Source organism: Orcinus orca, chromosome 8, assembly GCF_937001465.1.
Source record: "Orcinus orca chromosome 8, mOrcOrc1.1, whole genome shotgun sequence".
Lineage (NCBI taxonomy): Eukaryota > Metazoa > Chordata > Mammalia > Artiodactyla > Delphinidae > Orcinus > Orcinus orca.
In genome coordinates this window covers 86,743,204-86,757,847 of record NC_064566.1, presented here as the reverse complement: position 1 = coordinate 86,757,847, position 14,644 = coordinate 86,743,204, and the positions used below count along the sequence as shown (strand labels likewise).

Here is a 14,644-nt window from a genome sequence, read left to right as displayed (position 1 = left end):
GTCCTCATCTGTAAATTGGATCCTCCTCCAGCTCTTCTAAAGCAACAGCCCCATTTAGCATTTGTTGTTCTTTTGGTTCATGTTACAAGCAGGCCAAATAGATGCCCAAGAGTTGTATCTACCACATTAGGTTTTAGAAGAATAGATTAATTCATGAAAATCACTTAGAATATGGTCTGATGAACTGTAAGCATTCCATGAGTGTAACATCTGTAATTAAAATGAAGTTGTCAGGAAAAAGGGAGTATTTTAAAGGCAAAGGCCATAAAACAGAATTTCCTGTAGGTCAAGTAATTCAAACCCTTAATTAGCCTCAATTTCCTTTCTGTCGCACCTTCTTATGAAAACAAAGCAAAGAAAACTCTTACCAGGAATTTCATTAAAAATAATAAAGCGAACAATCCAATATAAATAAACCTAAAATATTCCTATATTTAGCCCAATGTGCTAAGCAGGTTATCTGGATCAGCTGCCCTTTGCAATCAAAACTGACATTCAGAGTAATGATTTGTGTCCTCAAAGACAAAATAATTATAATTGCTATCATTTGAGGACTGCTTACCAAACAACAGGCATCATGCTGAGTACTTAACATACATTATACACCATGCAGACACAGGCGTGCATGCACACACACACACAAAGCTCCGCACACACACACTCATTCATTTAATCATCTTAACAACTTTAGGGGCATGGGTTTATTCTTATTTTACAGTTAAAAGTACATTTTATGCTTAATGAAGTTGAAGCTTGGAGAAGAGAAGTGAATTTCCAAGTGTACAATTGGTAAGTGGAGCTTGGAGTTGAACACAGAGCTTTCTGAATCCACAGCCAGCACTCTCAACAGCTCTGTTTACAGTCTTAATACTCCAGTTACCAAACAAAGAGAATATGGCGATTTATTTTCCATTTTCAGCCAGACAACAACAAAGGTTTCTGCTTGGCTCTTAACTGACTAGAAACTGAAGCAAATTCAAGAACTTCATCCTCCTCTAAGAATCCACTTACAGAGCTTCTATTTCCCAGTGGTTTTTTGTTTGTTTGTTTTTGCACTACGCGGGCCTCTCACTGTTGTGGCCTCTCCCGTTGCGGAGCACAGGCTCCGGACGCGCAGGCTCAGTGGCCATGGCTCACGGGCCCAGCCGATCCGCGGCATGTGGGATCTTCCTGGACCGGGGCACGAACCCGCGTCCCCTGCATCGGCAGGAGGACTCAACCACTGCGCCACCAGGGAAGCCCCTTCCCGGTGTTTTTAATTATTCTTCATCCTACCATTAGCAAGGAAAGCCAAGAATTGACTGGAGACCGTGGACTTTGACTCCATATGCACAAGGACTGTGTTTTATTCATTTGTTTCCTCGAAGGAACCAGGTCAATGACTTATTAGTTTTAACGGAGAATAAATATTTATTGAACAAACAAATGAGTAAACAAATATGCATATCAGCCTTTCCATCATGGAGCTATGTTTGAAAGAGGAAAAATGTTCTGTCCAGAAAAACAGATTGTTTAATGAAAGAAGTACTAACTCAAGTGCTTACTAGCTGTGTCATCTTAAGCAAGTTACATAAACTCTCTGACTTTGGTTTTCTCATTTGGAAACTGAGGGACTGCTTATCATTTCATTTACAGTGTAGGGAGAATTAAATGTGCTAAAAAATTCTAAAATGTCTGTTACACAGTGGCCACTCAAAAATACATTTTGTTTACCCTCATTCCTTATTTTTTTATTTCCATCATAAGCCTATTATTTTCTTACACTTATACCATTGATAAATAGAATCTGTCATTTGCAAAATCCTTTGCAATTTACAAAGAATATCATGTTATCTTTTTTGAACATCACAATAGCCTTGAAAGATAAGAAGGATAGAATAAACTCATTTTATCTCAAGTTACAGAGGACAAAACCTATTCTGTTCTCATTTATACAGTGAGTAAATCATAATACCAAGACTCATATCTAGATTCACTGACATGAATTCTGAGCTTTCCTCAGTTCTCCAAATTGCTTCTGGAGAGAGTGAGAAAAACCAAAGTTTAAATCTTTCAATTAACTATTATATATGTTCTAAATGTAGAATTCCATACTACCACAATAATCATAAAGCCATATGTATTCTTCAGGTTTAACCTTATAATACCCTTCCTTGTAGAAATACCTTCAATTGGTTCTATTAAAAACCAAAATTCAGCCAAGTAAATTTGAAAATCTAATTGCTTTATTCAACTATTCATGAATAGGGCAGCATCCTATCTAGCAACTAGAACAGTGATCAGAGGAGTTGTACAAAATGGAAGGCTTTTATAGGAAAAATGGTGGGGCAAGGGAGCTACTAGAAAAACAAAAGAAATTATTCTTTTTAGACCAGGACATCTTTTGTGAAGGGAGGGAAGAGCAAGGGTTTTCTCATACTGATGCCTCTTCTTCCTCTTGGGGATGGAGTGGGTCCCTGTGCCAGACTACCTTACTGATGCCTGACCAGAAAATTCCAGACTGGTAGATTAAGATTAAATTTCTGTGAGAGGCTGAAACTGCAGTTAGATCAGGTATTAAATCTAGGTTTGGTATCATGGGCTTCTAGCATGAGTGATGCCACTAGGGGACTGTGATTTTCTTTTCAGCAGTTCAGATAATCAATTATAGCAATTTTTCACCAGGTGTCACTCCAATGTTAATACCTGATAAGAACAGATTATCATATGTCCTTAACATAGCCATGAGTAAAATTCAGAGCTCAACTCTAGGTAAAGCCAGCTATTGTTCTGTGGAGCAAACTGGATATAGGTAGGTAGATAGGATAGATTTTTTTTTTAATAAACTCTGGTTTTTACACAATGGTCAAGAGAATTTCACTTTTCTTTCTGACTTTTGAAAGTGTAAGAACAAATGGGAAAAATTAATAATAAGATAAAGTTTATTTTGAACTAAAAGGTTATTCCATTTTTATATGCTTTGTTGAAGAGCAAAATGCTTTTTTACAGTTATTAAATTATTCACCACTCCACATCATTCTAGGGTGCCATTGTACAGAATAGATTTCTCTGTACAGAAGGAAAAACAAGTCAACTCTGGGTCACTTCAGGAAACTAACATTTTTAATAACAGCATATTACCAGTATTTGACATCTATTAAACATCAAGAGATGCTCCAGAGTGTCTATTATTTAGTGAGTATTTCAAAGAACAGTGAGTTATGCTAATCCCAGCTTAAAGATAACTCAGGATATAAATTTGACTGAAAAGGACACAAACTGGAAAAGAAGGAAGAGGATTTATAGACAGAGATAGAAATAATGTCAACAACTCCTTGTCTCTGGTGTCCAGTGTGCTGAAATTTCACACTCATGGAATGAGTGCTTCTGTCAGGAAGAATTTCCTCTACCCTTGCAGGTTCTCCTGGTTGGTCTAAGAATTAAATCAACATAAGACATATTAACAGAAGAAAATCAAATTTAATTTCATATATACCAAAACACCACATACATGAGAGGTTCAGAAACAGAAAGATAAAATTAGGAATATAAGCTATCCAAGCTAAGGAATGAGATAGGGGCCTGGGGCTTCCAAGGACAGGAGGGTCATTCATAGGATGATAAGAAGAGCAGATATTTGGTACTTAGATGTCTGCCCTGCCATATAGATGGGGCCACTTAGATAAAACTTATCTCCAGTAATAAGTCTGTTCAGGGAAAAATCACCAATTTAAATTATCCTAAGTAGTTAAGGGTAGGGCAGCAGTTTCTCTTGAACCCACAGGGTCTCAATTGCCTTTAGCACAAAATAATCCTCATACAAAAGTGACACATTCTGGGGAGTTCTGAATCCTTATTTTTCTCTTTAACATTAATCTTAAGAGAAAGTCCCCTTTTAGGATAAGAAAACTGAGGCATATGAATGGATACAAAAACAAGACCTGCAAATATGCTGCCTACAAGAGACTCATTTCAGATCTAAAAACACACACAGATTGAAAGTGAGGGAATAGAAAAAGGTATTCCATGAGACTGCTACAAACAACTATATGTCAATAAAATGCACAACCTAGAAGAAATGGACAAATTCCTAGAAATATACAACCTCCCAAGATTGAACCAGGAAGAAATAGCAAATATGAAGAGACCAATTACCAGGAAAGAAATTGAATTGATATTTTTTTTAAAACTCCCAATAAACAAAAGTCCATTACCAGATGGCTTCACAGGTGAATTCTACCAAATATTTATAGAAGAGTTAACACCTATTCTTCCAAAATATTGCAGAGGAAAAATGTTCCTGAACTCATTCTGCAAGGGCAGCATCACCCTGACACCAAAACCAGGCAGTGATACCATGAAAAAAGGAAAATTACGGGCCAATATCACTGATGAGCATAGATGTAAAAATCCCCATAAAATATCAGCAAAGAGAATCCAGTAATGCATAAAAAGGATCATGATCAAGTGTGATTTATCCCAGGGATGCAAGGATTTTTCAATATCCATAAATCAATCAATATGATAAACCACATTAACAAACTGAAGAATAAAAACCATAAGTTCTTCTCAATAAAGGCAAAAAAAGCTTTTGACAAAATTCATCATCCATTCATGATAAAAACTCTCCAAAAAGTGAGAATAGGGGGAACATACTCAACATAATAAAGGTCATATATGACAAACCCACAACTAACATCATACTCAATAATGAAAAGCTGAAAGCATTTTCTCTAGATCAGGAACAAGACAAGGATTCCCACTCTCACCACTTTCATTCAACATCGTATTGGAAGTCCTAGCTACAGCAATCAGACAAGAAAAGGAAACAAAAGGAATACAAATTGGAAAGGAAGAAGTAAAACTGTCACTGTTTGCAAATGACATGATATTGTATGTAGAAAATCCTAAAGACACCACCAGAAAACTACTAGAGCTCATCAATTAATTCACTAAATTTGAGGATATAAAATTAATATACAATAATTTGTTGCATTTCTATACACTAACAATGAACTATCAGAAAGAGAAATTAAGGAAACAATTCCATTTACTATTACATCAAAAAGAATAAAATACTTAGGAATATACCTGACCAAGGAGGTGAAAGACTTATATGCTGAGAACTATAAAACATTGATAAAGGAAATTGAAGAAGATTTAAGAAGAGATGGAAAGATAGCCCCATGCTCTTAGATTGGAAGAATTAATATTGTTAAATTTTCCATACTACCCAAAGCAATCTAGAGATTTAATATGATTTCTGTCAAATTACCCATGACATTTATCACAGAACTAGAACAAATAAGCCTAAAATGTATATGGAACCATAAAACAACCAGAATTGCCAAAGCAATCCTGAGGAAAAAGAACTAAGCTGGAGGCATAACACTCCCATACTTCAGACAATACTACAAAACTACAGTAATCAAGAGTGTGGTATTGGCACAAAAACTGACAGATGGAGAGGATAAATGAAACAGAATAGAGAGCCCAGAAATAAACCCACACACCTATGGTCAATTAATCTTTGACAAAGGAGGCAAGAGTATACAATGGAGAGAAGACAGTCTCTTCAGCAAGTGGTATTAGGCAAGCTGGACAGCCACATGTAAATCAATGAAGTTAGAACACTCCCTCACACTCTACACAAAAATAATTCAAAATGGCTTAAAGACTTAAATATAAGACATGACCCCATAAAACTCCTAGAAGAGAATATAGGCAAAACATTCTATGACATAAATCATATATCAATGTTTTCTTAGGTCAGTCTCCCAAGGCAAAAGACAGAAAAGCAAAAATAAACACATAGGACCTAATCAAACTTACAAGCTTTTGCACAGCAAAGGAAACCCTAAACAAAATGAAAAGATAACTTAAAAAACTGAGAGGAAATATTTGCAAATGATGCAACCAGCAGGGACTTAATTTCCAAAATATACAAACATCATATAACTCAATAATAAAAAAAACAAACAACCCAATCAAAAAATAGGCAGAAGACCTAAATAGGCATTTCTCCAAAAAAGACATACAAGTGGCCAATAAGCACATGAAAAGATGCTCAACATTGCTAATTATTAGAGAAATGCAAATCAAAACTACAGAGAGGTATCACCTCACACCAGTCAGCATGGCCATCATCAAAAATTCTACCAATAATAAATGCTGGAGAGGGTGTGGAGAAAAGGGAACCCTCCACACTGTTGGTGGGAATGTAAATTGGTGCAGCCACTATGGAGAACAGTATGGAGGTTCCTTAAAAAACTAAAAGTACAGTTACCATATGATCCATCAATCCCATCCCTGGGTATACATCCAGAGAAAAGTCTAGTTCAAAAAGATACATGAAACCCAATATTCACAGCAGCACTATTTACAATAGCCAAGACACAGAAGCAACCTAAATGTCCACCCAAAATGAATAGATACAGAAGATGTGGCATATATATACACAATGGAATACTATTCAGCCACAAAAAAGAATGAAACAATGCCATTTGCAGCAACATGGATGGACCTAGAGATTATCATACTAAGTGAAGGAAGTCAGATAGAAAAAGACAAAGAGACAGAGAAAGACAAGTCTGTATATAAAATAAACAAGGTCTTACTATATAGCACAGGCAACTATATTCAATACCTTCTAATAAACTATAGTAGAAAAGAAAAAAAAAGAAAGAAAATTGATGCACAGAGTGACTAAGGATCTGACTCTTATTCACATGGCTCAGGGCTGGTGCCAGCTGGCTGAAGGCACAGCTCACAGGGAAAGTTAATCCCCAAGGCAATTCTAACTTCCCCATCTTCATCTTACCCCTTCTGGTACCTCACACCCCAGCCTCAGACCCAGAGGTAATTCATCTGGCAAAAGTCCTGTCACTACTCTTCCAAACCAGATTTTCTTATCCCCTTGAAAAGTACAGGGCATCCTCAACCTCCCCCTGATCTATTCAGCTCAAAACAATTGTTAAATGTCTCTGAATATTCAGGCATAGGCAAATAGAAATAAAAGCTGAGAGGCAATTTGTCATTAATTTTGCCTCTGGTTCCTGGTGTGAGTAGAGTTACATCAATTTTGTATATCAGAAATGTTATTTTTCAAATAAACCGAGTCAGATTTCCCTCACATGTATCTCTGTGGGCCATGGAATCCTGCAGCTGTTAAGGCATAAAGGCATTGCTCAGTGCTGAGAGCTCACCCTAAAGTGATTAAAGCAGACTGCAAAATTATCTGCCAAATCTGATGAGTAGGAAAATGAAGGCTAATGGAAGAAGTGCACAAAGTCATATTTCCAGACAAATCACACCAGATCTCACTCATTAGGGGATGAATCTACAAAGTATGCACTATAGTCAACCACCAGCTGAGATTTATATCAGCCTAATTTAGTCTTGAACCCAGCTCATAGTAATAATGAAGTTAATAGAAAAGATAATGCTATGTGTACAGTATAAGATGCCTGAATTTTAAGTAGAATAGTCACCTATTCTACTAAAATAGTATAAGTGATGTGACGGTCGGCTTCCTCTGCCCTCAAACATAAATAAGACAGGTGACTTTATACCTGAAATGCTATGATTTGAGACCTATCTCTATTGTTTAGGCATTGTTCCTATAAACAACATTCTCATTTAAAATGCAAGAGCTCCTGCAGGTGGAAAGCAGGAAGTCAGTAAAATACTAGTGTGAATCATTATAGGAAATGTTTTTGTTGTTAGAGGACCTTAAGCACCCTATGAAGCGCTGGACACCCTGGAGAGTAGAGGACCTGAAAGAAGTGAGGGAGAGGAAGACAAAAATGGGGTAATTTTTCATGTGGCTGTTTATCACATCAGAGGACACCCATTTTCTAACTCCTGGACAGAGTCCTAAAGATGAGGTTAACAATATATAGTGTTTACTCATATACAAATTACACTTGCTAAAAGTGTCAAGAAACATAGCTGCACTTTTGTGGCATAAGAAATATATACCTTTTTTCCATATAGATGGCAATGATTTTATGACATTCCTCTTCTTTGTAAACATATTGTCATTTGGGGGCTTCTATAAAACAGTTTCAATCTGATTTGTATAATTCCACTTAAAAGCATTAGAGGAAACATCTGATACTGTCTCACAGGCCTCTCTGGAACCATCTGTTTCTCTTTGTTCTTGTTCTTTGAGCTTTTGTTGCTCCTGCTTCAGTGCCTGCAGTTTGTAGCTAAGTAAACAAAACTGCTGTCACTCCTGTCCTCACTACTCAGACTTCCACACCTCAAATGCTGCTGCAACGGTGTGCAAGCAGCTCACCAACTGCTTGCACAACTTCAGAGATGGCTCCCTGCATGGTGCCAAGGCAGCCTGTGAGAGGGCAGCCCAGGCTGAGCCACGGTCGAGGGATCTGTATCAGCCTCTTAGTTATCAGAGTTTATCAGATGGAAGAGATCAAATTGTTCAGCTGCCTTTTTCATTTTGAATGCTGAGCATCTGGTGTTTGATTGTGTATTGCCATGTAAGAACACAATAATCCTCAAACATTTTGATCACAAATAAATCGGTGGGTGAGGAAAAATGTGTTCCTGCTGGTTAATGTCTCCTTAGCTTTGATAAAAGGTATGGAAGACATTACACAGAACCACAAATTGCCAAGGAAAGCAGTGGGTCATAGACTTTTTGGAGTTTGGAGAAGCCTGCAAGATAATCTAATTCAATTCCCAGTCTAATTTACCTCTTTCAACTTGCAAGTGAAAAAGCTGATTCCCAGAGGGGAAGTGATCACCTCCTTAGGTAATGGTAAGTAGTAGCATCAGCGCCAGAATCAAAAGTCTGCTCCAACTGATAACTGGAAGACCAGGGTGGTCTTGCCTCTGGCTGATCCTGTGGACAAAAGAGCTTTCAACTCCCCCACAGGACAGTGTGAACTTAAGGGACAGGGTAGAATAAAGAGAAACCAGTATTGATTGTGACTGAGGGCACCATTATTTTCCTGACTCCAACATTCCCGGGGATTGTGAAATGGCATTGCTTATAGGTGTCAACTCTTACTCTTCATTAATTGTTTAAATCGGCATGACTGGTCTGAAATAATAAGAAACAAAATGAGATGTGAATTTGAAAACTATTCAAACAGGAGAAACAATACTAATTAAAACTTTAAAGTGGGGAGGTTTAAGAGGTATGGTTTAGACTCTGAGTTGTTGACCAATAACTATTTTTTTCCCTAGAGACCCAGTGCTAATTAACTAGGGGCAGCATTCCCTAGTATAATAGTGGTGGAGCTGAAGGCTGTTCTGTTGAGAATCTTTTCCCCAACCAAGGAACTCTCAACCTCTGAGCACTTGAGATCCTCCTCCTAAACCTCCATGTCCCCATTTGATGTGGTTAGACTGGATAATCCACTAATTCATGAGTAGCTAACTTTCACAAATTAAATATCTGAGGGAAATGAATGGAGGAAAAATAAGATATGGTGATGTTGTATATATGAGGAGATTAGGAGAAAGAAAAAAAGTTACACATTAATCACATCAATAATGTGCTCCCCCAGTGTAAAAAATTGTAGCCACTATGGAAAACAGTGTGATAGTTCCTCAAAAATTAAAAATAGATTTACCATATGATCCAGGACTTCTGGCTATGTACTCAAAAAAAATTGAAAGTAAGGACTCCAGGAGATATTTGTCTACCCATGTTTATAGTATCATTAATCACAATAATCAAAAGGTGAAAGCAACCCAAGCGTCCTTTGACAGATGAATGAATGAACAAAATGTGTATACACAAAATGGAATGTTATTCAGCCTTAAAAAGGAATGAAATTCTGACACATGCTACAACATGTATGAACCTTGAAAACATTATGCTAAGTGAAATAAGCCAGGCACAAAAGGACAAATATTTGTATGATTCCACTTGTATGCAGTACCTAGAGTAGCCAAATTCATAAAGACAGAAAGTAAAATCATGATTTCCAGGGTCTGAGGTTGGGAGGAAATGGGAAATTATTGTTTGATGGGTACAGAGCAATTTAGGAAGATGAAACAAGTTCTGAAGATGGGTGGTGGTGATGGTTATACCACAATGTGGATGGAATTAATTCCACTGAACTGTAAAACTGTTTAAAATGATAACTTTTATGTTATGTATATTCTACCACAATAAAAAAAATTGTGCTTCTTTTTCCATACTGTAGAGTTATCATTGGGGAACAGGTATCCAGCCAGTAATGACATTCCCAGATCCCCTTGCATCCTGGTGGGCCTTATGAAAAGCTCTCACCAGTGGAATGTGTGTAGGAATAACATATATTGCTTTTGCATCAAGGCAGCTAAGAAGCAAATGTGCCTTCTCCAGCCTCTCTTTCACCATTTGCCAGATATAGCAAGAGAGTAAGAGAGTGCTGAGACCCTAAAGGAAAAAGGAGCCACAAGGTGGGTCCTGAATCACCATGTGGTAGAGAATTGCATAAGACTTAGGAGAGTGAGAAATACAATTTTATTGTAAGTTACTGTAATTTTGGAGTTTATTGTTACAGTGACTAGCATTTTCCTAAACAATACATCAAAGAATTCGGTCCTTTTCCTTTCTAACCTAGGAAAATGAAAGGTAAACCCTAAGATTGAGCACCACTAATAAAGAAAGGTCAAGAAACACTGCTATGAGAGGACAAAATTAGCTTGAGATCACTGGAAATCAATAGACACAGGATGGACATGGAGGTTGGATTTTGAACCAAGGGGTGGTCTGATCCATTTGTGATATAAGAGGACTTTTGCAATAAAGATGGGACCAAAATAAAAATTAATGTGACTTCGGGAAATGCTAAGAATTAGCTTCTGAATTACAAGAAAGAAGGTGATGGTAACACCACCAAGGAGGTCAGTCTCTAAAAATGAATTGTATAATCATTAAAGCTACCATAAAAACAACCCCTAAATGTCCTTTCCAACTCTACTCTTATGACTGTGATTCTCACTTAGTTAATACAGAGTTTTAGCTTATTTATAAGATGTTGCTGACTCAGATAAACTGCCTCAAGTTAGACCACAGGGAATTTTGGAACACAAAAGAATTGGTGAACACTAAATTTCACATAATTATAAGTGAAAGTATATGCTGCAATTCTTCTCACAGAATATTATAGTCAACTCTGGAGCTAGGAAGCAAGGTCTCTATGTTTATTGACCCCAAAGCTTCTGCCAATGGGTGTCAGAGTTATTCATTTATTTGTGAGTCACATATAGTAAGTATCTTTATTCTGGAAGAGCTTATATTTGTAGCTTAAAATAACAAATAGAGCACCCATGTGAATCAGAATCAGAGAAAAGAATGCTTGAATTAAAAAAAAGAAAACAAAGCATGACTGGGTGCTGTGATGCCCCCAAGAAGTTTCCAGTGCTGTCTTTCCCAGTGCCTGTCTCCTGTGGTCCTTGGAGAGAAAGTTAACAAAGCAAAAAACAAACAAACAAAAAAAACAGTCTAATTCAAGACAGTAAACCAGCCGGAGCTTCGAAAGATGGAAGTTATGATGATTCTTCCAGGATTCCTTACCCCAGAACATAATGCAGGGAGAGGTAGTTCAGAGATAAAGGAGCCCATAGCATCAGAGATTCCTTTTCTCATTGATACAGTGGAATAGGAATAAGCAGAGACCCAGTGCAAAACTAGGTTTTGATCCCATATCAGACACAGAATTGTACACTCCTTTTTAGCAATGCTCTAGATGTGAAAGTACTCAATAAGGTTGCAGGTATCCAGGTAGGTCACAGCTGAGGTCAGTTATGTCCACACGTGCTGTTGGAGACACTCCACTGATGCACATCCTTGAAATCCAATTTGGCTGGAACACGGGAACCTCACTGGTAAAAACAACTCAAGCCCTGACATTAATAAAGGCTTAGGCACATATACACAAGTTTAATGGATTTGGGGAATTATGTAAAAGAATCCAACTTCAGGAAGAAACAAAGCACCTCAGAATGGGAAATCCCCATTTGTGAGGGAGTCAGGCAGGAGGACCCTAGTCAGCAATCACAGTGAGAGGAAGGGTGGCCATGTTTCTAGGAGCAATGTGAGCTGTTCTTGAACTTACTTTGTATTCACCCTTCTAGGGAATATCCAGGCATCCTGGGGTAGAGAGAACTGAAAGAACCCTGACCTTGGGTGACCAAATAACCACACTGGGGCATCACACACAAAAACCATCCCCACAGGACAGGAGAAGAAGATATATTTCCCTACCTGTTAGAAAGAAAGGAAGCATTTATTGTTTGTATAATTTTTTGATGAAGGCCATTGTGACTGGTGTGAGGTGATACCTCACTGTAGTTTTAATCTGCATTTCTGGTGTGGAGAAAAGGGAGCCTTCCTGCACTGTTGGTGGGAATGTAAATTGGTATGGCCACTATGGAGAACAGTATGGAGGTTCCTTAAAAAAACTAAAAATAGAGCTACCATATGATCCATCAATTGCACTCCTGGGCATATATCCAGAGAAAACCGTAACTCAAAAATATACATGCACCCCAGTGTTCATAGCAGCACTATTTACAATAGCCAAGACATAGAAGCAATGTAGATGTCCATCAAAAGATGAATGGATAAAGAAGATGTGGTACATTTATACAATGGAATATTATTCAGCCATAAAAAGAAACGAAATTGAGTTATTTGTAGATGGACCTAGAGTCTGTCATACAGAGTGAAGTAAGCCAGAAAGAAAAAAACAATTAACCTATGCTAACACATATATATGGAATCTAAAAAAAAAAAAAAAAAAAAAAAAAAAAGGTTCTGATGAACCTAGGGGAAGAACAGGAAAAAAGACGCAGACGTAGAGAATGGACCTGAGGACATGGGGAGGGAGAAGGGTAAGCAGGGATGAAGTGACAGAGTAGCATTGACATATATACACTACCAAATGTAAAATAGCTAGTGGGAAGCAGCTGCATCATATAGGGAGATCAGCTTGGTGCTTTGTGACCACCTAGAGGGGTGGGATAGGGAGGGTGGGAGGGAGATGCAAGAGGGAGGGGATATGGAGATATATGTATACATATAGCTGATTCACTTTGTTATACAGCAGAAACTAACACAACATTGTAAAGCAATTATACTCCAATAAAGACATTAAAAAAATTAAGTTAAAAACAAAAAAAAAAAACAAAAAACAGCAACAACACAAAGAACATTTATACAGTTCTCACTATATTCCAGGCAATGATCTCAGGACTTTACATTTTGCTATCTCATTTGATCTTAACCCTAGGAATGAGGTAATATTATTACTCTATTTTTCAGATGAGGAAACTGAGCCATAGGGAAGGAGGTTAAACAATGTGGTCAAGGCCACATAGTTAGGAAGCTATGGAGTTAGGATTCAAACCCAGATTATCTGTCAACTGTATATCTTTAACCACAATTCTATGATAACCGACTTTGTGTTCTTGTGGTTTTGTGTTGCTAACATGTAAACATCACCTAAACTAAGATTAACAATCACCCCCATAATGGTTTTAATTAAAATTCCACAAGATTGGAAGACAAACTGGATGTCAGAGTATTTCCAGTCTCTAAGATTATTTTAGCTCATGTCATGGAGAGGCTAAGGCCCTTTATTGGAATAATGGACTCCATCTTGTGTTCCTGGCCTTTTAAGTTTCTTTGCCTTCTAGGTAATTTCTTCCTTTCCTCATAGCTCCTCAGATTTCTTTCTTTTTTTGTATTCTCTCACCTATTTTTTTTTGTTCTCCCTGTGAACTTGTCTTCCTATTGCTATTGTGCTGTAGCACAAATTAACCTTCTTCCTACTAATAAGCAACAAATTAACTCTTTAGGAATCATTCTACTATCCTTGGGGTGTGTGTCAAATGTATCAACAACATTTAAACCTATCTGACACCAGCTTCTATGTGTGGGCTCTTTCTCCACACCAAATAATTCTTCAACACCACCTGGGTGTCCTACAATTCAACTCAGTTTTGAAGCTATCTACCTAGAGTTCACATCAGATCCCACAGGTTAAGGGCTCAGTCTCATGGGACTGCTACCTCCTACCCCCTACTTCAGATGTCAATTGAAAGTCCAGGTTGTTACCTGTGCTTCTGACTGACTGGCTATAAATCAGAAATTCCCAAGAACCCCTCTTTGGGTTTGATTAATTTTCTAGAGTGACTCACTAAACTCAGGACACCAGTTTACTTGCCAGATTATCAGTTTATTACAAAGGATATTAAAGGATATAAACCAGGTGAAGAGATACATATGGTGAGGTCCTGAACACAGGAATTTCTGACCCTGTGGCATGAAGTTGCAGAATTTGGGGGCCAGCATGGCAGCACGTTGATGCGTTGTGGTTCACCAACCTGGAAGGTCTCGCAGCCCAATCTTTTTGGGTTTTTATAGAGGCTGAATTCCATAGGCATGATTGATTAAATCATTGGCCATTGGTGCTTGAACTGAATCTCCAGCTCCTCTCTGCTCCCCAGAAGTTGGGAGTGGGGTTGAAAATGCCAACCCTCTAGTCAGGGGGTTGGTTCCCGTGGCAACCAACCCCCATCCTTAGGTAACCTAGGGGTTTTCCAAAAATCACTTCATTAACATAAAAAAAGACACTTTTTGGCTCTCATCACTTAGGAAATTCCAAGGGTTCCAAGAACTGGAAGAAGACAAAATATA

General features: G+C 37.7%; 1 long non-coding RNA gene across 2 annotated transcripts in view; it reads right to left on the bottom strand.

Moving 5' to 3' along the window:
- Positions 1 to 3,084: 3,084 nt before the first annotated feature.
- Positions 3,085 to 14,644, bottom strand: part of LOC117197629 (uncharacterized) — a 28,858-nt gene continuing 17,298 nt past the window's right edge. For both annotated transcript variants that reach the window (XR_004478349.2, XR_004478350.2), the window contains one exon: positions 3,085 to 3,412. This is a non-coding gene — a long non-coding RNA (uncharacterized LOC117197629). The remainder of the gene's footprint in view (positions 3,413 to 14,644) is intronic.